This window comes from Dermacentor andersoni, chromosome 10 (genome assembly GCF_023375885.2).
Source record: "Dermacentor andersoni chromosome 10, qqDerAnde1_hic_scaffold, whole genome shotgun sequence".
In the NCBI taxonomy this organism is placed as follows: Eukaryota; Metazoa; Arthropoda; class Arachnida; order Ixodida; family Ixodidae; genus Dermacentor; species Dermacentor andersoni.
Window position 1 is genome coordinate 76,329,913 of NC_092823.1, and position 25,476 is coordinate 76,355,388.

A 25,476-nucleotide genomic window follows, 5' to 3' on the forward strand; every position below is an offset into this window, starting at 1 on the left:
AGGAAATTTCTGGGCGTTAGTTAAAATTGGTTGTCGCCGAACTAGGGTAATTGGAGATCGCAGGGGGAGGCTTTCGTCTTCCAGTGGACATAAAATAAGCTGATGATGATTATGAGGTAATCCTAGGCAGATATTGGAATCATTTAGTAAAAATTGTTGATATAATATTTCTTTGTATAGCGTTCCCAATAATTTTATCTACTTATGCCACAGATATCTTCTAGTCACGTGACCCTCGCGCGAAATAGGCATCAAAATATTAATAAAACTACGCGGCAAGAATCCTGCGGAAATAAGCTTTTGTTTTATAGTTGCAAAATGTTAATGTTGTAAGGACCGTCCTGTATTCGTGTTCCTCGTATCACGGGAAACCAATTGACCCTGCCTCCATGAGGGGCTCATTGCCCCCTCCTCTCCCCATGCGTAAGCCACCACAGCGACTCGCCAAAATTGCTTTCATTTCGGAATAAAACCAGTCAACTGTCCATTCTCAACCGCCAAAACATGTATTAGTTGCCTCCGGTAGACCGAGTTCCAAAGAAGTGGTAACCATGGGTACTTACGTTTTCCTGCCGGTAAGAAACGCTAGGCATCGGATTCCGGCGCTTGCACAGATCGGTGTTTGTGATTCCGGACGTCAGCTTTGCCATAATGGGAGCCAACTTCCTAGGACATTTCAATCTTGATGTGAGTGTTCGCGATTGGCGCCTCATGGACAACGTCACATCCCTCGATGTACTTGGCCTCCAGTCCAACCTCACCTGATCTGACATTCGGACGTTTCGACTTGTCTCAACGTACGACAAATAATTGCTCTGTACTCGCAACTCACGAAGCCTTGCCAAAATGCGCTGCACGTGAACGCGAGGTGACACGTCATATCATCCTCACCGGCCCACCTGTCGCCGCGGGGTCAAGGAAGCTCGCTGCATGGAGGTTGGATGTTGCCCGCTGTCAGTTCGAACACATGCTTCAACTCGGCATTATTCATCATTCCTACAGCAATTGATCTTCCCCTCTTCGTCTGGTTCTAAAGCAGGACATTGGTTACTGGCGTCCTTGTGGTGATTACTGAGCTTTGAATACCATCAATAATCAACATTAATTTTCCCCTCCCCACATACATGACTACTGCGTACGTCTCGCAGGAAGCAAATTAAACAGCAAGATCCATTTGATGAGCGTGTACCGCCAAATTCGTGTCGAGTCCAGGGACATTCAGATGAAATTAATCCCTACTACAGTTATCCTACTTGAGTTGGTCTATATGCGCAATGGTTTGAAGAACGAGGCGCGAACTTGCCAAAGGTTGATGGACGAGCTTACAAGCGGACTCCCGTTGATTGCCTTTAACCTTGACGATATTCACTGTACAAGTCCCATAGACGAAGAGGGCAAAAAAACACATTTACCTTCTATTTGAGCGACTGGATGAACACGGCCTCGTTCTAAAGCCCCAGAAATGCATTTTCGGAATTGATGCCCTGGATCTCCTCGGCTATCGCATTTCACCCCAAAGCATCACGCCTTGCAGTCACCTTGCAAGCAATCAATGAATTCCGCTCTCCAACCTGTTCTAGAAACCTTCTCCAGTTGTTGCGGCTCATAAATTTTCACAGGCGCTTCGTACCATCCGGTGCGCAAGGCCTACATCCGCTTACCGACCTGTTGCACCGCGACTCCAAAACACCGCCTACTTTTGACTAGTCCTCGGAGAACAAACACTCCTTCCAGGAAGCCAAAACGCGGTTGGCGACTACAGCATTCCTGTTTCATCCCTTGGCCGACGCGCCAACTAGCTTTATGGCAGACGCTTCACCTACGGCAGTGGGCGCAGTACTGCAACAGCAAGATGGCACAGACAGGAGACTGCTGGGCTTCTTCTCAAAGCTCTTGCAACGTACAGAAGCTCGCTACAACACCTTACGGGCAGTGATGTTGGCCATCTATTGCGCCGTCAAGCGCTCTCGTTTTTTCGTGAAGCCTGTAGCTTTCATATTCTTACCTGCCACAAGCCGTTAACATTTGTTGTTTTCAAGCACAACAGTCCCTCGTACTCAGCGTCGGCGTCGGCGTCGGTAGATGCCCTTAATCTCAGAGTTTTTACGGACATCCGCCATATTTCCGTGACCAAAAATCAGGCAGCTGGCACACTGTCGCGGATCGGCGCTGTGCCTACTGGTCATGTGGATTTCCAACCTCTAGCTTGCGCCAGCAAAACGACCCGAGGCTACGCCAATTGCGGGGAAAAGGTCATCGCTGCAGCTTGCGGAGGTGCCGTTTCCCTACACCACAATTTTGGTCACATGCGACAGATCACAGGCAGCGCCAAGCCCGCTGGTGCCAGATCAGTTTTGGCGGTCGGTATTCGATTCACTGCATGGGTTAAGGCTGCGGAGCATCAGAGGTACACAGACGCTTATCACCGAACGATTCGCTTGGCCAGAGATGAAAAAAGATGTTCGAAGCTGGGCAAGAAGCTGCCAAGCCTGTCAAGCCATTTCGATCGTGTACATTTAGAGTTGGTGGGAGCTCTTCCGACCAGCCAAAGTTTCAGGCAACTCCTCAGGTTTGTCGACCAGTACCAAAAGTTGCCTCAGGCGACGCCTTTACAAGACATCACAGCCGAAACAGTGGCAGAAGCATTTGTTGGAACGTGGGTGTCGCGGTACGGTTGCCCTTTGCGAACAACTACTAAGCATGTCCTTTGCAGACTAAACCAACAATTTCAAAGCTCGCTTTTTTTACTTTTTGGAGACTGCTCGGCGCACGCCTTCATAACACCACGGCTTACAAACCACAGAGCAACTGCATGGTCAAGCGTCTCCACCGAGAACTGAAGGTGTCATTGACTGTCACGATCTAGATACTGCACTGGTTGGAAAGGCTACCCCTAATTCCACTGCGGATGCAAACAACAACCAAGGATGACCTCGGAGTCAGCGCAGCCGAGAAGTTCTATGGATCAGCAATCCGCATTCAAGGCCAGTTCTCGGCACCCAGTAAGGCACTCCTCCAGCGGCCGCGCAGCACTTTAGGAGGCTGCTTCCCTGGCTCTACCATCTTCGACTTGCACTCCCTCGTATCGCCCGCGTGCACCTTGTGTTTTGTTTCCCGACAGTGGACACAGCCACGCACGTCTTTCTGCGGCGCCATCATATCAAGCGACCATTGACTCCTTTCCATGAAGGTCGCGTTCTTTCGTATTCAGAGAAAACCTTGAAGATTGACGTTCGCGGCAATGAAGATACAGCATCCAGTGACCAGCCTTTCTCGAGCAATAAGGCTTCATTCCTTTCTCGAGCAATAAGGCTTCATTCCTTCAGCCATTCACATCTTAGCCTCCGCCATTCTACGGGGGGGGGGGGGGGGGGGCGCCCTTGTAGTGACCTACCTGTATTCGTGTTCCCTTCTCAGCGGGAAACCAGTTTGCCTCGTTTGCTGTGCCTCCATGTTGGGGTACTTGCCCCCTGCTCGCCTGTCAGGAGCGCCACCACAAACAATCGGCAAACCTGCCTTTACGTCGGAACAAAGTCAGTCCACTATCCTTTGTCAAACTGTCAAAACGTGTATTACTTGAATCCGCTAAACCAAGCTCCAAACAATGTAATCGGTCGAATAGCAAGCAAAATACAAGTACCTAGACATCTGTGACAAGGACGAACAACAAAATTGATAGATCTTGACGAATGATTGCATCGACAAAAGCTTGTATAATTACTATTAGCAGGTAAAAATGACTCTCCACTTCACGCGCCATGTAATATTTCCGTCTAACTGCCCACGCCCAATGTTAAACAAATCGTTAGCCGCCATCAAAACGAAAGCGCAGAATGTCATTTAGGGGTAGTATAACGTAAAATGATTATCCACTGATTTTCTTCCATTTAAGCCAATCGCCCCGCGCAAGTGGCGAAATGTGCTTCGAGCTACCATCACTTCGCCTGTCTGTCACGCGGCGTACCGAAAGCCGCAAGAACTCCTCGTATGATATGACGTGTGCATGATTAGTACGCACGATTGGTTAGGTAGAACAAAAGAAAGGACGTTGTTTCCGAGTGTGCACCTGTTTGGCCACTTGCCCTTCGCTATTGGTCAAAAATGTTTTGAGTGGTGCCGACATCTCGAGTCTGTTACGTAGTGCTATCAAACCGCGAGCACTCACCACGTCAAATTTACGTGTACGCATGCAGATACAAGAATTTGGCGCACAAAACTGAATACTCTTCAGAATAGCCGTACATTGGCGCGTTTCTTAAGGGATAAAAGATTGCTCCCCGTTCATTGCTTGGCCCTTGCTGCTCAGAGCTGCTGGAGAGAGTTGATGTCTTTCTACATAATAAATATTTTAACTTGACAGAAGAAAGTCGGTGAGCCCTTTCATCACGTATGAGACATCTCTTTGCCCGGTCGTTTTCATTGAAGATGCGTTTTAACGGCACTTTTGAACTTCTAGAGCATGCCACTACTGTTTTCGACTAGCCACTGCAAGCTAAACATGGTGAAGCGATGAATCGAAGTCTCCGACAGAGTCCTCTTAATAGGCTGCTCTCCTTTGACTTCATCCGCACCACGGGAGACCAATGGCCTGCATGCACAGGCTGGCTTGCTCACTATAACTTCCACTGCTGCGGGCGAAGTAATGTGAGCCATCACTCCGAGATGGCAAAGCCGTCCACATGACGAGTGTGAGCTATTTAGAAAGAAAACATTAGCAGCAGCAGCAGGCGGCTTCCTCCGTCTGGAAAGTCCGGGCTTGTTCGCAAAGAAAGCTTCGCTTGAAAGCTGTAAAGGAAGCTTTCGCCGTTTGGTGGCCGCAACTACGCTAGTGATTTTATTGGTGACGCCAGAATATGACCATTGTGTCTTACTAATGTTGGTATTCGCAGGCATTCAGTTTTCCATAATTTATGTTCATTCCTAATGAACACTTTATACGCCGAGTTTCCTATCCAGATGGAATCACAATGCATACTGAAATGCACTAGAAAAGTGTTGCTTATCAGGTGGAAGAAATCATACCGCATACAGCTAAAGCAACAAACAACGCGGAAACATTTATTGAGATGCGGTTCACTCAGTATAAAAGTGCTAAAGTATTCATTTTATAAGAAGGTCTAGGAATTGCCCAATAGATTTAAAAATATACGATAAATTTGCATTACCTAAACTTTTACGAATATCTTGCACTAATTCGAACCTTGGACATGCAAAAGAAACGATATCACGACATGTTTTCAAATGTATCTTCAAAAAGCTAGGACGTGTGCAGGCCGACGAGTAGTAACCAGTGCTCCAATTCCTGGACGTTACTTTTGCAGCTGGTTTTCTCCTATACATTGCTTCGTAAAGTACAGCAAGTCGAACAAAATACTTCAGGAATAGTTAGTTTTATTCAAGGCCTCCGCGGTAACGTATGCTACGTAACGTAAACTATATCTACACGCACATAAGTTATTATACACGTAACATTATCTATACTAATGTGAAGTAAATGGTGCTGGCGTCCTTTCTCTGGCAGAGTGGGTAAACTTATGAGTAATCACGATAGTCGGACCTCACCAAGCGTTGGACCATGTATAAAGTGAAGTGATCAATGAGGTTGCGTTAAAGATTTGTAATCTCTTCACACAGATCGAGCAGTCGAATACATCACCTCATCCCCACCTCATTTTGTCTGTTTGACTTTAACATTCTGAGGTCAGAAAAATTGGAGGACGCTTAAGCTTCGCCTTCAAGAGTGGAAATCGATAGCGTTATCGCACCCCATTCGCACGGCCTACTCAAACGCGCTACGCCAGCCAACCGTCACGATCGGCAGAGATAGCCGGGCCCCGACGCGACATGATGGCGGACGCGGTCATGGGGCGAGTGGCGCGCCACGTGTCGGGGCAGCGCCGTGCATTGCGAGGAGGGGGTCTTCTGTGTTTGCCGCAAGATAGCTCTGCTTGTGCGCAAAGCGCAGAAGAAATTTAGCGGAGACGTACTTCGCTACTCGTGAAACTGCGACTTCTGTAAGTTACATGGTCATAATTACCGATACACACCGCAGTATAACTTTTTACGGCACGTTTCTAAGGCAACACCGCATTTACTAGAGGCGATTTTGTCCCGTTTTGAAGGAACGAACTCGTGGCTAAGTGGTAGCGTCTCCGTCTCACACTCCGGAGACCCTGGTTCGATTCCCACCAGCCCATGTTGCAAGATGTTTATGAAGTGCCTTCTGGTATTTATCGCTCATGGCCAACGCCGCTGACGCCGACACCGACGCCGACGACACCGGCTTTTCTGCGGCACGAGCTCCTTAACGCTGTCGCGTTAAAAGGGGCATGTAGCTGAGTGATGGTTAGCTCCAGTACCCACGAGCATAGATACTCTCGTGGTTGTGTGGCGAACTCAGGGCGCAATCTTCCCCTGTATTTGATATTGTCACGTTGTAGTGACGGTGAGGAAAGCAGCAATACTGGGAGTGATGAAACTAGCGTTTTATTGGGCGAACTTGTGCCCTCAAGAAACACTCTATACTCAAAGAACGGTGACAGCGGCAAAGACAGTCGGCGTTCGTCGAAAATCTGATCAGCGGGTCAAGCGCGTCAGCTTTTATACATCAGTCGTCCAACGTTCCAGAGTAATCTCTGGGACACGTGTGTCGTCCACAAAATACTCAAGTATTCGCGTGGCGTATACATGCAATCAGATTACACAAGTTTCGGTCACGGACAGCGAATGGAACCATCCATAACATTCGAGAAATTTCCTATACATGCGGGTGCATCCTCCACTGTGCGATAACATTTGTTACGGGGTGAAACGTGGTCGCCCACTAATGATAAAGAAGTACACGTGTCATTATGTGTCGTCAGTGAATAACCAGAGTCGTCGACGTCTCCGCAGTGGCTGAGCGTGTCGTTTTCGTGGCTTTAGAAAACACAGTATCCGTACAACAGTTTCCTCATTCCAGTCATGCTTCTTTCACGAAGATTGGCGCCAAATACAGGCATCGATGTGTTTTTGTTTTCATACGAGGTTTCGGAGCCCTTAGCCTAGTTATGTGTGGATGTTACGTGATAGCAATCTGTGTACCAGTGTTTAGTCGTTATCACTGCTGTGTGGAAATATTGATGTTTATGCAAGAAAAGAAGGCCACTTACATGACATTTATTTCGCCCTTTCCTCCATTTTATTCCTGCTGCCTTTTTCAACCAACTTCAAAACTAAGTCTTGCCCAAACATAGCAACACTGAGGTAAGTTTTTTGTCTCACTTGTCAGAAGGTGCGTCGCAAATGATTGTTGAATGTGGAGGAGCGTTAGAGGAGTGACTTTTAACATCCGCACCAATAAGTCTACTCGTAGACTACACGGAGTGACAGTCATCTCAAAGTTGAGGGGCGAATAATAATACTGCATTGCGCTCTTTAGAGGCCGTAGAGAAAAATATTCGGCAAAGCTAAAATAGTCACTTTTTTAAAGCCACCCATAATTACAAAATCAAATTTAACTGAAAATTTCAATTTCACTGTGTTAGCTGCGTCACACCTGCTCTCTAGCGAAAATCGAAGAAAACTGCTGGAGCTATCTGAGCTATGGTACACAATCAAAATTTCCGCGACTCGATATACTACAAACATAATTATGGTGAGAGAAACTGCTCTCAGAACTAACAGTACTATAGTATGATGTAATAGAATACGTATTTCTGTAAAGCTTCTCACTGCAGCATGTGCTTATTTCAGTCAACGTCACAATAAGAAAACATCCAGAAAAAATCAGCAAATCAGAAAACAATCAGAAAAGAATGAGCCACATTCGATTTACTTGTTTGTGCAAGTCTACGATAAGCCATTTCTCTCAGATTCTATACAGAGCATCTCCAGCTTTGCAGACAGGAAGCGTCTTATGTTTGAAGAGGCAGGTGGTATGCAGTTGCTTGCTCTCTGAAACTGTTATTGGAACTTTTTCATCGTTTTCGCGTTTCATGTGCGTAGCGATTGTATTTGGTTTTCATTTCACACTTGAGCATGGTGTACAATGGGCCTCTTTAGAAAGTCATGGCACCACGCTATAGAGCCTGGATGAAACTGCGCCGGCTCCGTTATCGTATGCTGCCGTCATGTGCTGGCATGGACGCTCAAATGAATACAAGCAGCGTCAAGTGTTTCCCTGCAGCTTTATGTCAGCAAGTGCTGTGGAAGCTTCGTGATTTTTTCCGATATATACATATTAGGTCATCCTGCTACGAAGCTCAAACAATCATGTAAGGCAGCACTTTCTTGCGTTCTTTGTAACTGGATCATCATTAGCAAACGAAGTGCATTTTTCTCTTAAAATTGTCAAAAGAAGGTTGTGCCGTCGCCGCTGCTGCATTCATGCTCAGATTCTGCAGAAGGAACGCAAACTGCGGCCCGATCATGCGATGTAACAGTTGGCGTTGTTACTTGCCTAGTTACTGCAGAAGGAAGTGGGAATTTGTCTGCGCCTGTACCTCTCGAATGCACCTCCGAACAATGATCAAAAGCGAAGATAGATGGTTATTTTGCGCCGCATAAAGAGGGCAGACGTTACTTTGTGCGAGTGTTTTACACAATAATAACTTGGAAGAGCGCAGTCAAAGGTAATACCACCGTTCTTTTTTACAGCGAAGCTCTATGCCTATACCATTCAAGGAAATTTTCGTGTCGTAAGGAAAAAACTACCCATACGTGGGACAATCCCCGGGACAGTAAAACGCCGGACAGACCCGCGGTGGAGGTGAAGCAGGCATTAAGCACTCCCCATACGTCAGCCAATCCCGAAGATAGTGCAATGCCAGGATGACCCACGGCGGAGGTGAAGCACGCGTTAAGCACAACCTGAAGATAGTACCATGCCGAGCCTACCCGCAACGGAGGTGAAGCAAGTGTTAAGCACTCTCCCTACGTGAGCCGATCCCGAAGATAGTGCAATGCCGGGCCGACTTGCGGCGTTGGTGAAGCACGTGTTAAGTACACCCCCTACGTGGACCGATCCCGAAGTTAGTGCAAAGCCGGGACGACACGTAGCGCTGGTGAAGCAGGCGTTAAAGAATCCCCATACGTAGGCCGATTCCGAAGTTAGTGCAATGCCGGACCGACCCGCAGCAGAGGTGAAGCTGGCGTTAAGCACTCCAAAACCGGGGCCGATCCCGAAGATAGTACAATACCCGTCCGACCCGCGGCGGAGGTGCGGAGGTGCAGGTACACCGCTTCGCTAGTCATCCTTCTTCACAGTGTTGAAGTAGACTGATATTTATTTTCTTAATGAAATAGTGAAGCAATCGTAGTAAATTTTTGTCTAAAACTTTGAAAATACGCCATCTGTGCCACTTCCGTCATCTAGAACACGACAGAGCATGGCCTTCGAGATTTGCTTCTATTTATTGGCCTAGGCTGCGTCTGAGAATTCCAGGCGAACAAAATCTCGCACTTTTTTCTTGACAAATTAGGCAAGCGAAATGCGAAGTGCTACATTGCATTGAAGCATAACTGCTATAAGATGCGATCTATCGGCAACAATTGGACAATAACAGGGCTAGGGGTAAATACCTAATTGTTTTTATGCAATTGCAAGCGTTTCATAATGGTTGGTCAAAGCTTCACCACAATGAAGATGTATGTTTTTGTGACATAACTAACAATGTGAACACAAAGCTATTGCTATGAGCACGGGGAAAATCTTTTTTACGCCGTGAGCAGCAGGAACAGCTGGCTATAAACAGCAGAAATGGCCGCTTTAAAGTTGTCGTTCTTCTCTTCTCCTTCCGATGTTCATGGCCCGTTTACAAACTTAGACGCAACACACCGTTTTACGTAGCAAAGCCCACTGGGCGAGTCAACTGGTTTTTCAAGGCGAATATTTTACCCTGGCGACATACGTGGCTTGTGACATAGCAGGGCACTACCAGTTTTCGTGAAGCGCGTGAAAGCATAGTTCCCTTCACTGAACTGACGGACGACAACTTACGGTCCATCGTAGTTTGCCAGTAGCTTTTGGCAGAAGCCGTGCTTCCTTGTGGAAGTGCAAAGCAAGAAGAGGTAACCACCGTGATATCTAGCAGGCCGATGTCTTGCATCATAGCGCACTTTGGAGTTTTCTAGCGAACCCAACGTCCCCAGACACGGATGTCGCTGAGCCTTTTCAGTGAGGCTAAAAAGCCAGGACAGTGTCAAGCGTATACCGGGGCCGGCGAGCATATAGAATGAAGGAGGGGCTGTAGACGGTTGTCTCGTACGTGGCACTGTTGTATACGTAACTAATAGAACGTAGAACTTCATCACAATTCTTCTGATTGGATGCCGCATGGTTAGAAAGCATATTGGTGATCGTGTGATTAGTGCCCTCAATGAGGCCGCTCGTTTGTAGATGTTGCGACGTCGGGAGTCTGAAGTGCGAGTTCCCTAAGCATAGAAGCTCTTTTGCGACATACGCGGTTAATTGAGGTCCCCAATCACCCATAATAACGCAAGGCGGTGGATGTTGTAGGACAATACTATGAAGTAGGAAGATCGACACTTTGGTGCTAGTGGCTGATGATGGTATGCAGCCCTCTTGCTGTTGTGTGTGAAGTGGCCGTCAAAGTTAATTACCCAGCGGTTTACCTTCAATGCCTGCGAAAAAAAGAGCTAAAAGATCAATTCCAACTTGCTGAAATGGAGAGCTGGGAGGCGGCACACTTTGAAGGAGACCATAGGAGGCAGTGGTTGGACGTTTTCGATGTTCGGACTGCACCCAGCACGCCACATACATCTCAACTGAATGTCGCATCCGGGGCCAGTAAAAGCGTTCTTGAAAACAGTAAGGGATCTGCACAGTGGCCCTTTCACTGTGGCTGGTGGTACATAAGTGACCGGTGGTAGAGTCCATGCATAGCCCGTATAACTGCTGGCTGAAGACGGCCCGGCACCACTTGAAGGAAGCCACATGAAAAATTTGATGTATGTCTGTTGTTTGGCTCTGAAGACATCGATATCTGGAGCACCGGTCGCAACAGAGGCAACGAGATGATTAATAGTGTCTGAGTCGCAGTCAGTCCTAGTAAGCATCACACGTAAAATACTCTGCGTCAGCATGTTTTCGGCCACTCTTGTAGCAAACAGTGAAGTTATATTACTGCAACGCCAAAGACCAGTACGCAAGGGGGCCACAAGGGTCGCGAAGGTTCACAATCCAGCACAGGGAATGTTGGTCTGTCAGGCCGGGCAACAAATAGGTGTCCGCATAAGTAAGTCAAAATAATTGAAGCCCGAACATTACAGCGAAGCATTGTTGCTCTGTCACCTCGTAATGTGTTCAAGTTTGCTTAATGGGTGTCTTGTATAAGCAATTACGGGCTGACGGACATCATATCGTTGCACCAGGATGGCAATCAGACGAATGCCACTAGTACCTGTGTGGTTTGACTGCGCTTTTGGTTTGAAGTGGTGGAGGATAGATCCGGTAGTCAGCTGGAACTTCAACTTACGAAATGCAGAATCTTATTTAGGCTTTCACCTAAACCTTATGTCTTTATGCAGATGACTTGTCAGGAGATATACGCAAACCCAAGAATAAATCGGCGAAAGTAAGAGCAAAGACCCAGAAAACTACTGCCCTGCTTGAGTGACTGCGGTGCCCTGAATGCCTGAACTGCTGCCGTACTGAGCGGATCAGGCCAGATACTGTCCTTGTCAGCAAGGTGACCCAGCACTAAGGTTTTACGGTAACCAAGTGGCATTTCTTAGATTTAGGGACCAGGCCAACTTTCTTATGCAGTCTAGGACAATATTCAGGCGCGTAATGAGTCCATTGATTCTGCGGCGGGATATATTAATGTAGGGAACATATCACATACAGATGTTCCACTTCAAGCCGCGGAGAATGGTGTCCATTAAAATTCCAAATGTTGCTGAAGTGTTGCACAGGCCAAATGGCATCATATTGAATTCGAATAATCCATCCAAGGTAATGAAGGCTGTTTTGTCCTTGTCTGCCGGGAGCGTCAGGATTTGCAAAAATCCAGAGCGTAGGTGTATTGAATGTCAAAACAGACCGAATGAAGCCAATCAATCGCAGCATAAATCTGGGGCAGCGGATAGAGATTCTTCTTGGTCGCGCATTTATTTGGCGATTATCGACGCAGAACATCCAGTCACTATCTTTCATTCTGACGAGTATGACCGCAGCTGACCAAGGCCTCTAGGACTGTCGTATCATTCCGTTTTTATCATTGCTCACTTGTTCCCCGATCATCTTGTGCTCGTTAAGCTGCACTCAATAAGGCCTTTGACTTATCGGGCGCACTGACTCCGTATTGATAGTCTGGCGCATTCGAGACCCAGGAATCTAGAATTTTTTGTCCGGCTGCGCAAAGTCAACCACAGACAGATGCTTAGAAAGCGTATCCAACAAGGTAGGGCGTTAATTTCTGCTGCGCGACTTAACATAGACAGAAGCTTGGTGTATGTGTGCAGAGGGTCAGCAGGTTCACGTGGCGAATCTGCTAGTACGGCTACGGATGAAGACCTGTATTCTGTAATATAGCTGAGTTTCAAGCCGTCTAGAAGGCGTGTTCTGCGAAGCAGTTAGCCGTCCACAACCCAGCAAGTGCGTTATTAGGACTACACAATGAGGGACAAGAACGTTATTCTTCACTTCATTTTGATGCATTCGTCTCAGCGATGGCATCGAAACTGTCCGGAACCTAACTGGGACGTACAACCGGAACGCACACAGCGGTGCACTCCAGCATGACAGTATCTGTAGAGACACAAAGTGCACCTTGAACCCACCCTGTCATCGAAGTTGTCCTTATACATCCACAAATATATTCTCTAAAGGAAGGATTTTGAACATCAAATTTCTAGGAAGAAGCAAACAATGGTTTTATAAAAATTAGGGTGCAAGTCAGGCGTCTGTTGAATGTGCTGTAGCTAATGTGGCGTTGAATTTTTTACACAGCAGAATTTTACAAACTAAGCATTATCAGAATTTAAAATTCAGTGTATGCTTTTTAAACCCGTTATTTCCACGTAAAGCTATGTCTAGTGCATGTAGGTATCTTAAGAAGTGGAGAACTATTCATGGAATTTTCATACAAACGGGCGCTTAAGGCCATGTAGAGGTGAATATAAGTCAACGACTCAAGTTCCATGCAAACTGTGAACATTGGCAAGGAAATTAGCTTTCCCGTATTTATTTCCGTGTGTGTCGTCTAATGAGCTGCAGTAGCGCAATAGTGCGCTTTGTACTTTCACGATGGCTCACACGTGATTAACGCGTAGATACAGAGTTGTGGCTGTTAAAAATAGCCATAGCACTGTAAAGCATTTTTGATTATTTTGTTTGGAATCGTCAAAAAAATGATCTAAAAGTATGTAGAGTAAAAACTAGGCAGCCTACAATAATACTTTAGTGCAGTACGAGTTACATTAGGGCGGCGACTGTATGTGAGATTATCAAAGCGAGTTTAGTCTCCCTGTTACATCGTTTTTTTTCTGTTTGCAATGCAGATACTCTACAGCAAGGAGCCGCTGTTCTTAACAAAGGCATCTGAGAATGCATACTTCTTAAATCTTATGCGATGCTTCAAATCAACTCTGTTGGGGCGGACACTTAGTGCGTGGCTCCACAAACTGGATTACCAAGAAAGAACTCAAACGTCCATTACAATTGAGGCACCAGCGGAGGAAAAAGACAATACATCTTTTTCTTCGAACCCACATCATGATGAACTGTTACCGTACGTTTGGTGTCCCGCATTGCTTTCCTCACAAAGCCCTCCCGAGCCTGTGCAGGTATCCACAGCTGGCCGCTTTGACACACGAAGTTTGGATAACACCAAGCCTCAAACCACTCGTCAGCATGAGCAGCACTCGGTGGAGGTAAGAAGGATGAACACTGAACCAGCAATTTCTGCGTGTTTTATGCAGCGCCTTTTGCAATTGTCTCAGTTGGCTATGATTGCGCCCTATACCAGTGCAACTCCCACAAGAACTAAGCGACAGTGCCCTATACGATTTCATATTTGTCAGACAACAAATAAACATGCGAGGCTGTACAATGTGAGACACGCTCCCAACAAGCAATAAAAGACTATTTTCATATCGGAAACCAAGCCTACGTCCTGTGACAGGTAGCGTTCTGCGTTTTAGGGCATCTCTAGAATACCGAACTAATAGAAACGCTAGACACGTCAACATCGGAATAGTTGCACTAGGGATTTCCTTTGCTAGGCCGTTATGATAGAGAAATGGACTGTTACTACAACAAGGTGTAGTCCGGAGCAACATTAGGGGAAAATAACGGTATTTGCGCCTCATAGGCGGATGCACACGAGCATCCACCAATGGGCGCCGACTCTGGACTGACGTCAGGAGCCGGACGACCGGTGACCGCGCCGACGGAGATGGCCACCCGCGTTTAAAACTGGGCCAAGTTTCGTCAGCTGTGCGCGCTTGCGCTTGGCCAGAGCGAATTCCCGAACTGCACTTGTAGTCTATCATGCCGGAAATATTATTGCGAGCTTACGATGCACCATTTGTGCCACGTGCGTTTATTCTGAGTGGTGATACGCCGAACAAACATGCCAGCGAGCATCTCTGACCGTGCCCTATGCCTCGCCTGAAAACAGGATCCCGTGGTGCACACCGTTCCAAACAAACATCGTGCGTGTATATTACATGGTTTTCTCTTTTGCTCCAGGGTGAAGTTACGTGGAGGAAAGTTTGCCAAAGTCGGGTGCCTGCAGTTAGCGGCGGGTGCGCTCCTGTACTGTGCCGCTCGTTTTTCGTCGGACGGGGTGAAATGATGAAAGAATCGTGAGAAACGAGAAAAGTGTACATGCATGAAGCAAACATGCTAGTGTCTCATCAGAAATTATTTGCGAAAGCAACCTCCAATGTAAAGACCTGTTTCTGCCAGCTAAGCGTGAACGCTCGTTGTCAGCAGGGAGCTACCTGAGCAAGTAGCAGCGGGATTCGTGCGTTGTGTGGCCCCATCGTTTGATTGCTGTCCACCAGTGCTCACTGGGCGGGCAACCTGTAGAACGCCTGCTTTCACACAGTCACACATAATGTGTGCTGCCAACACCCGATATGGTTTCCTGCAACACAGCTATGCACTGCATTTCGATTCTAGTGGTATGTTGCTATTAGAAATTGCTATGACAGTGTTAAAACAACGGTGCAAGAAAAGAAAAAGAAAAGAAAGTATACGACAAGGTAGGCACAGCAGCTTGTGAACCCTCACTTAAGCCTCTACCCGTGTTAGTTTGTAAATGTGCTTGCGTGCTTTTTTGAATTGGTGTAATTTTTATTTTGCCCATTTCATTACATTTTAGATTTTCTTAGTTCTCGCGTTTTCTTAATACATTTTCTTAAAAGCGTCACGTGTGTTTCACAGTAATTTCGCCAGAACGGCACATGAATCAGTGCCGTATTCTGGAACCGCACATTGCTATGTTATTGCATTTTTAACGCTTCCAGTGATGGTAAACAGACTGTTTCGCTGTCAATCACATGTGGTGGTACAAATTTTCACCACGAATAACATTGTGCAGTGGGTTGTCATTCCTGTCTGACGCTTCCTCATTACAAAGGCATTTTTCAGTGAATGCAGCCCAACAAAGCAGCGCACTCAGAGCTTTTGCAACTTTCACTGTTTATTACTTCACGAACTTCATTGTCTGAATCTGGCCGTTAGGTTGCCTACGGCTTGTTAAACACATTAAGCTTTTCTCAGCTTTTCTTATTACAAAAAAATGGCAGCAAAGCTATACAGGGTCAATATCTGTTCTTGCATTCGCGGTACATGCCAAGGCAGATAAACAAATTAAAGAAAGGCTACGGCATGACTGCGATTTGGAGTGCAGAATGCTAACGGGGATTTTCAGGCGTGCTTCCGATCACTGCAACTTCACCAAGGCGCCCGTCGTCCTCGAGGGTAGCTGCCCAAATGACTATTATGGGCGTCACTAAGGTTATGATGTTTTATAATTGTTCTCTTATTTGTATTGCATCCCTTAGCAAGATAACCAAAGTAAACGATGCAACCACATGAATGAGCTTTGGCATGCAAGCTGCTAACAGTGGCTGTCAAAATCGCGTTGAGTAATGCTGTTCCGCCTACAATGGCTACGACATTACAGCGCGTTCAAGTGCAGACTGCTAACGGTCCCTTTGAAGCATGCCCTCAACTACTGCTACCTCACCCAGGGACCCGTCAAGCTCGACAGTGTCTGCCCGAATGAATTTTCTGGGCCTGACTAATCTAATGATGTTTTCTAATTGTTCTCTCATTCGTATTACTTGCCCGATCCAGATGACCAAAATGAACAATCCGACCTTAAGAATGTGCTTTGGCGTGCAGGCCAAAGTGGCTATCTGTTTCGTACATTTCATGCCGCTCAAATCACATATTTAAAGTTAGTATTCTATTACTTGGAACGAAAATTTTTAATCATTCTTTTAATCCCAAGACCAGTGCCGGCTGGAACGACATTCCTCCCTCCATCGCTGTCATTTCTTAAGTTGACAATTTCAAGATTACGGCATTTCCCGCTGCTTTTTAAACCCTAATATTGTATAATGATGTACTGTTTTTTTTTTTGTAATTACCAGTCCTTTCTATAATGCCTTCGGGCCAGGACAGTATTCGAAATAAATGAATAAATAAATCATTATTTTGAAGCTATGATCACATGTAACAAAAATTTAGTCCTTTTTTTTATGCTCAACAGCCCCACAGCAGGCGTCCCTGCACATAGGGCGTAATGCGGGAAAGTAAGCTTTCACGTTGTACTCACGAGTCCTTTTCGCTGACAATTTCTTTTTGTTTCAATTGTTCCTTATTTCTTGCAAAGCTATCAGTCATCTATATTCACCGTATTATAACGAATAAATGTATGTGCAAATGAGCATTTTTTTGGATATAGAAGGCATTATACTATTGGCGTGACAGATTTTGTTGGGGTACTTGCGAAAAACTGCTTCCCCATTACAAGTTGGTATTACAGGAAGAAGAGGTACTCCTTAGATGCAGAAAATGCTGTGAAAAGAAAAAAGTGGGGAGTGAGCTCATGGAAGAGAAAATTGCACAAGTTAACGGTGGGTGCATAGCATTCGCAAAAGAAATACGCTCCCAATAGATTCTTGAACGATGTAAGGACACTCCGAGCTCCAAACGAAAATTTGCAAACGACTGTGAGAGATGAAGAAAGTAACACCTTCGAAAGAGACAATGTGCTGTGGTACAATGAATGTGTTATTAGGAACAACTTCGGTGCAAAAGAAAGTGTAGTGCAGAATCAAACAAATCCAGGAACACCAGAGAAGCCTGAGAACTCAAAACTTAACTTCGAAAATTTGTCTGGAACATAGCACAACATTTCTCGAAAAACTGAGCCACAAGACCCGACGGAATCCCAACACAGTTAATCAAAAACTTAGATCCAAAGATCAAAGCACTGCTGAATAATGTCATATAGCTAGTGATTAGAACAAAGGAAACTTCGGTTGGATGGGTAGAAAGCAAGAGAAGCGTCGTCCACACAAGCAAATGTGATAAAGAAGAGACGAGCTCTTACAGGCAAGATATGGCAACGCGGGTGATATATAGAATGTCAATGCAAGGCATAGAATTAGAACTGTAGAAATGAGTGGGAAAATTATGTACTGGGGACACTACAGAATGGTGTTCACACCAAGCAGGCTGTTTCAGAATAATGCGTTGTGCTAGCTCACTGCACACATATTTCAGTTGCTGAGAAAAGACCTTTGTGGATAGCATTTATAGATATTAAAGGAGCCTACGCCAACGCAGACGGGGAAGTGTTATGCGATATTCTCAAGCACGAAGGCATAGAGGGCGACTTTATGTAGCTAGGGACGGATATATAGAGAGATACAACTGTGTGCAAATTGCAAGGGAAGACCCAAAATATTATGAAGTCATGGACGTTCACTAAGGGCGGAAGCAACAATATCTTCGGTCTCCAGTGTTGTTCACGCTTTGTGTTAAGGGTATAGAAAGTTGACTGGAAACAGTGCATAGATTTTGATTGATCCTACATGCGTTATGGACAAATCATGCAACCGAAGGTTTCCGGGCTGATGTATGCGGATGACATGGTATTACTATCGGACAAGAGAATAGATTTACAGACAGTTGCGAATAACTGGGGTAATACAACGACAAATCTAGGCCTTATGTTTAGCAGAGTTAAGTCAGTATTTATAATCTTTAATGAAGAGACGAGTAATTATGTGATGTTTCAACCGGAAGTCACATCCATATTCAAGCGATATACTGAGGTCGGCGTATGCATAAAGGAAGGAAAGGCTTAATCGAGGACCCACTAAAATAATTGTGAAAATAAAGGAGAACAGAGTGTAGCAATAACGAAAGAGCAGTCCGTGGTCAATATATGAGGTGGTGCGGGCAATGTCGAAAGGAGTAATAGTGCAAGGGCTAACGCTCGCAACGACAATTCTGTGCTTCAAATCGGATATATTGTCGGGTTGGAAGTTTCCCAAAGATCGTAGGAGGGGAGGCTTTGGGGAGCCATCGGTAGAACCACAAATGAGCTACTGCAGGGTGATATCGGTTGGGCTTCTTTTGAAGTCATAGAAGCGCACAGGAAAATTTGTTTTGAAGATAGACCCAAGAACATGCATCGAAATAAATGGGCGCCTAAACTGCACAAGTATCTGCATCTCGAAAGCGTGGGCACAGAATGAAGTAATAAGTCAATAAATGTAGTGCCGAGTACATGATAAATGAAAGTGTAACAGACAGGAAATAAAATGAAAGAAACAGTGACAGCCAATTTGACGCAAGTAATAGAAACAAAGACCACGTAAATTTACAAGTATGGGAACCAGAAAGTAGAAAGAAGAATCTGTACGTGAACACCAAGGGCCTTACTATTTTAGGCTCGAGCTGGTTACTCTAGGAAAAGGACACGCTAGAGCAAATATTCGCAGCAAGATCAGGCAAGTGTGCTGCAGCGAAAATTCGGAGACCACTCAGTACATCCTAATGTAATGCGGAGAGATTAACCAAATGAGACCCGGAGGTAACATGCGCCTACCAGAAGCACCTGGATTTAAAGTACATGGAAGCATCAACCGGACAGCCCTCGAGATAAGCAAGAAATGTTTAGAGTATGCATGGCAAGTAATGAATTGATATGACCAGATCCGTTACAGGCATATATAGCAATGCAAGGGTAAGAAGCTTTGAGGAAAAAATAGATGTAGAGAAGTACACAAATGTGCTAGAATAAGAAGAACTATTACGTACTTGAATAAATAAAGCAGGCTACGTGACTACTTGTCACGGCCGCGTTTCAAAGGGGCTGTAAATAAATCATAATCGTCATCATGATCATTAGCATTAGCCTCTCTTCAATGACTAAATATCGCCTTCCAGGTCCCTTTGTGTGGACATTCAATAAAGGACAACTCGTGCTTCGAATGTTTATACACTGGCACAAAGCTTCCATATACATAGGTTCCAACTCGTTGGATCTGCGGCATCTTTCCCTTCCGTATTTTTTATTTCTTTAAAGAGCGCATCATGTTATGTGTTATGAACCGATGGACAGATTTCGTGGTTAAGTCCCCTAAGAATGCTTGCGCATCAATAAAGGTGGCTCGCAAACACAATATACACCCTTCTTATTCAGTTTGAAGGCCTCCATGACTTCCTTAGGTTCGTTATCCCAATGTCTGAGATATTTTCATGTGTTTCTTTTCGTGCCAGTTCATTTATTGCGTATAACGCAATTTGCTCAATAGATGCGTACATATTATTCACCATAAACATACAGTTTGTAGTTTAGCACCGTGCTTGTCGTCTCGCTTTTTACGACTTCGACTATTGCCCTATCCAAGTCATAAACTTTAACAACTTACTTCTAGACCAACTGAAGGGTATCCAAACGATGCCTGGAATCGACAAGTCGGGAAATTATATTTAGTAGCTTGTAGGGGGCTGCACTAGGTCGGAAGTCCTTTATTGTAGCAGTAAAATTTTCTTGCACAACCTTTCTCACTATGACTGTAGAAGGTGATGTATTTAGCATTCAGGCAATTTAGTCAATCAAGGGATTGCTGAAGAATCGTTTACTTAGAATCCATAGCTGTCATTCTGAGTCTAGCATTGATTCTGGCAAAACAGCACACACTCTTGTCCGGTATTGCCTACGTTGCTATAGTAATCGCATCCCAAGGCCAACCATGAGCATGGCTGCATGACGGCGACTAAGTCGCTACAATAGAAACAATGAGAATGAATGACACCGACGCGACGGAACGACGAAGGCGATGTGATAGCGATGACCTGTGGACAATGGGATCGCGACAATTGTGTCATGACAATTAGCTTGATGATTATGAGGAACAGATGAGGAAGTTGGAGTCACAACGAAGGTATAACCATGACGTCATCACGACGGCAGTATAACTCTAACGCATGACGACGATGGAGCGACTACGACAATGTGACGAGAATCGAATGACGAAGCTGGAACATCAAACGAGATCGACAGGATGACCAACAGGAGTGCATGCCTTGCGTCACAAGCTACTAGACAACTTGGTCGGCTGGGTCAGCGTGAAAGGCGTGAGGGCGACGGCATGACGAAAGTCCGATACGGAAATTAAAATGACTAGGATCGCATCGTTCTGAATGCGTGACGAGTGTACTACGGTAATGTTGTGACATTGGCAGCTTAACGAGAGTGGGATAACGAAGGTAGAATTACAGCGACTTAAAGACCACAAAGGCGTAGCAACTCCGAGCACATACCTATTGGCAGAAGCTGTTCTCCAACTTGGGCCAGTAGGCCAGCGTGAGAGGATATATGGACAAGTATGTACAAAATGTCCAAATTTGGCAAGTAATGCTAATCCCATGAAAGGGGCCATTTTTCACCCAAAAGGCGAAGCACGCGTATAAGAGAATTGTATAAAACAGAATTTGGATATATAAGCCGTGTACATTGGTGTAGAAATTCACACAATAGTAAAGAAGCGTAATGCCCTAGTACTATCACATTTCGCTCGACCACCACGAGCAGTCTCTGCCACAACGCTCTCATGATAATTCACGCTAACAGCGCCTTTGAGAAAGCGAATGAGATGTGCTGCCACTGGCTTCACTATTAAAACTTTGCCGCGTATCTGAATCGCACATGAGGTCCCATAGAGGCTAAGCATGCAGCCAGGCAGTGGGTATGAAGCCACCTGCCTTCTCAGTTCGCCTTAGTATGGTCGCCCTCCGACCTGGAAGCTGCAGCTGATCTCCTCGAGCAAATGAAGCACCGGTGGTATGTGCACCCCGCCGTGTGGGTAACCGCGTTCACAACTGCCCGTGGGGCAGGCAGCGCGGTTTGATCACGTGACCCAATGCTCCACGAAAGCACATGTAATTTCAAAGCGGAAGCATTAGTAGAGCACTGCAAAATATTTTAATTGAGGATCTTCAGGGCACGATAGGAGCGACGAGGACGCCAAAGCTAGACCCTCGAACGGTGTGCGAGTTGGGCGCTCGCCGAGACTTCTGCAAGCGTAGGTGTAGGGGAAGTGATTTGTGTAGTCTATCTGGTTTATACGAGGCAGAGAAGCTCGTGCACAGGCCGTGGTCTTTGAACCGTCGGCACGTCGAGGCTTAGCGACCATGAACTGACGCAAATGCAAGTTCCACTTTATGGGTCCTTGCGCTTCCTGTGGTGTCCTAGAAGCGCCGGAAAGCAATGCTAAATAGTTTTATGTATTTGCACCTTATGCATGAGCGCTTCTTTCATTTCCTCGCCGACTAGCATAGGGACGGTGCGGATAGCCCTGAGAGCTCGGTCTGTGTACAAACGACTGTTACCAGATTATGGGCACTGCATGTTCAGCCCTACGATTAAATGCTCGGCAAGATCAAAATATCCACTTTATTGTTGGACTATTCCGTCTGATTAGATATGCCGTCCAATGAGAGACATCACCTTAGTTGACATATTGCTTCCGTTGTAAGTTTCCTTCCCAATGGATATTGCTATTCGTTAAAACTTTTTTTTTTGCACGGTTCGCCACTACCTCTCGCTTATCCCGTGAACTTTCGTATATTCAGTGTCGTTGGACGTTCCCGACTCTGAATCTTCCACTAGCCGCCTACAAAGTCACTAGGTATGAAATTGGGTGGCAATATAAAACATGCCTCTTCTCCCCTGTCCCATCATGGCTATGTATTTCTACTCACTATCGAACACATTTGCGCCATTTTGGACCCTCAACACGCATTGTAACTCATGGAAATATACAAGTACTAAACCGTACTACTGGAATAGTCTTTTCTGACTGCTAAAATTAGAAAAGTGTATCAGCAATAAAAAGGACGCGCAAAATTGAAGGACATGCCAAACCTCACATACGTGAGCTATTGCTGTTTGATACTTTAAAGAGGGGCAAGAAATAAACGCTCAATCACTTTGTAATGATGAAATATTTATCTCAAGTCTAGGCATTTTTTTCTGTTGGAGTATTATATTTATTACGAAAGAAAGGATCACTTTCAAAAATGGATAACATGCATTCATCCCTGATACTGCAGCGCCCGGAATTCAGCGCGACATTAAGGATTTGAATGTATTTGTTTTCGTATTCGAATTAATGTGGCCCTGTAAACATTGTCGACACTTGGCTAAGTTCGCTCATTCTGTTCTAGGATATAACGCAATTATTTTTACCAATAAAGTATAATTAGGACTTAACAGAGGCCGCAAATCTATGGCGTCACGCCAAGATTCGCAGAAAATTTGATGGGGTGTACTACCAATCTTTCGTTTGCTCTCGCGTATTTTCCGGCTTAACAAACCTGTTCTCCGGGAAGAGTGTATTTCACGGTATTCTCGCGAAGTCTAAATAATCACAGAGCTAAATAGTAGCTTAGGTTTAGTGTGGGTTTATTCGAAATGTTATAATCATGGCCTCTCATTTCAATACACGGCCGTCATCTTTATATATCCTTCTGCGCATTGCCTGTAAACAATGACACAGTGTTTTGATTTTCTTTCAGTGGTAGGTACTTGCAGGATAGATGTCGTTTAAATTTATTATATAGGTTTCCAATGTTGTCCATGCCTACTGTATATGATGTTTCTTCACTAACTTGTATACAGATGCTGCTCATGGGCTATAGTTTTATTATTTCCTTGGAGCGGGTTACATCTTTGTTCCTTTTCGTTGATGTTGCGGTTGGTTTACGCTAAGTATGTTGCTGAATTAATTTTATGGCTCTAAATATTTCCTGAATTTAAATCTCTTTCCACTATGCTTATAAAATAACATTTCTAAAGGGCATTCATGTTATACTCACCTAATAAATTCAATTTTCTTCTTTCAGTACAGCGATTGGCAGAAAAAGTAAGTGCGTCATAAAAATGAAGTACATGCTGAACTTTTTGTTTAGATTATAACGCGAACGAATGTAACTTCTGCACGCAATGTTTATTAAAACATTACCACTGAGTCTCAGCCTCACTTCGCAGAGTTGACAAAGATGGACAGGGTCAGTTTCCACTGGCGGCCTGTGAGGACCCAGAGATTATTAGCGCCCTCTGCTGCGTTACAGGTCTGACGCTGCCTTGGTCAGGTGCTCCCCTGCTGCTGGGGACTGAGGGCCATGGGTGAATTGTACGAATTATGAGGGAGGTAGTGGCCGAATACTGCACCAGGGAGGCTAATATCTGTTCTGGTGACGGAGGGTCTTTGTTCTAGCTTAGTAGGCTTTCCTAATTTGATTGTACCTGGATTAGTGTAGCCCCACTCGCTCTCGGCATCGTTTACTGGTGTCAGGCGTCACTCCAAATCCGCGGATGTAGTGCACTGGAGCGGGTAAAATTCAAGCACACCATCGTCATACAGAAAAAAAAAAGAAAAATTTATAGAACGATTCTAACTTCCCACTATGGCACCCGAGAATCAGACACAGCTCAGTCAGATAATCCCATAGGTGGCGAGGCTACCTTATCGCCGATAATTACATCCCAGAGGGCCCGACATGCCTAATGAACATCTTTGATTTATCCGCGATAGGTGTGTTTTGGTGATCGTGATGGACAATCCCAACATAGAACGATTTCTATACGCTTCTGGCCTGGTAGTTCCGGAATCTCGCGTGCGCAGGCGGCCGTGAACTCGGCTAGGCAAACTCTACGGGCCTTCCGACGGACTCGGACAGCATATAAAACAAGAAGCGCCAAAATAATGGTGGAAATGGTCGCTTCTCTCACCCAAAAGGCGACGAGACACGGGGTATTTCCATCTTGTGCTCCGTCGAAAGGCCGAGTGGTCGAGAACAGATAAGCTGCACTGTCATATACCCATAGATACATATACGCAGAAACCTTCGCCCCTGAACGAATCGGAAGACCCCGTTACCTGGTTCTGTGCGACACCGAGCCCATACCGCTACTAAAGTTTAAAATACTAATAACGTGCACGATGTGCTCGCTTTCGTCACAAAAAGGGCGGCGTAGCAGGTTTCTTTTCCATTGCCGCCACACATGAGATTATCTCAACCTATCTGACTTTCCGCTCGATGTTCTTTGGTGCTACGTTGGCCACCACACAGGTCACATACTTGCTGCAAAGCTTCCTGGTTTATTGCCTCCACTGTGAGTCGATGTTTTCACTGTACAATGCTTTTTGTGTACCACAGCACTGGGGTGCAGAATAATGCAGTGCCATCTAGGGAGTGCCAGTTCTCGTAATGGTGATACCCATTGTCTTTTTGGCGCTTGTTAGCTTGGTGCAAGATTCGGCTATCTTAGGTTAAAAATAATTCGGTAGCTCCAGGATTAAGAGTGCGAATTATAAAGGTGTCACCGAGACTCGGAACTCACGGCAAGCGTACGTTTCCATTGGCGAGCAAGTGTATGGCTGAAACTACAACCCTTAGAAGGGATGTAGCGGCATCGCCGCTTGGCACTTGTGTGTTGTGAATCCAGGCATTTCCGGCAGAGGCGCACTCCGTAGAGCGCATAGCATCATCCTCAATATAAATAGCAGTGGCAGGCCATCATGCTACAGTAGCCGTCTATTGAATAGATGGGAAAAGTCAGCTGTTTATGCCAAAGCGAAGCGCAAAACAAAATCGTGTGACCCAACGAACGCAGCGCGGGTGAATTCGTGGCGCATGCAGCTATCGTATCTATGTCCGTTTTGTCTACCGTACACAAATCCGAGTTTCACTGCCTTTGAGAGACGCTGGTGCAAATGGGTGCGAAAGGTGTTCTGGTGCGAAAGAAAGAGAAATTAGCGGACTGCGCCTAGGTACTTCCGAGTTGTACATTGTTCCGTTGTTGACTAGCCGATGACAATTAGCGCTACGCGAGAACCGGCAGCTAACTTGCATTGAAGCGAGAACAGTGCGGGCGATACATGCAGAGTCCATAATATGGTCAGTTCGATTCGCCCCCTTGTGTAGGAACT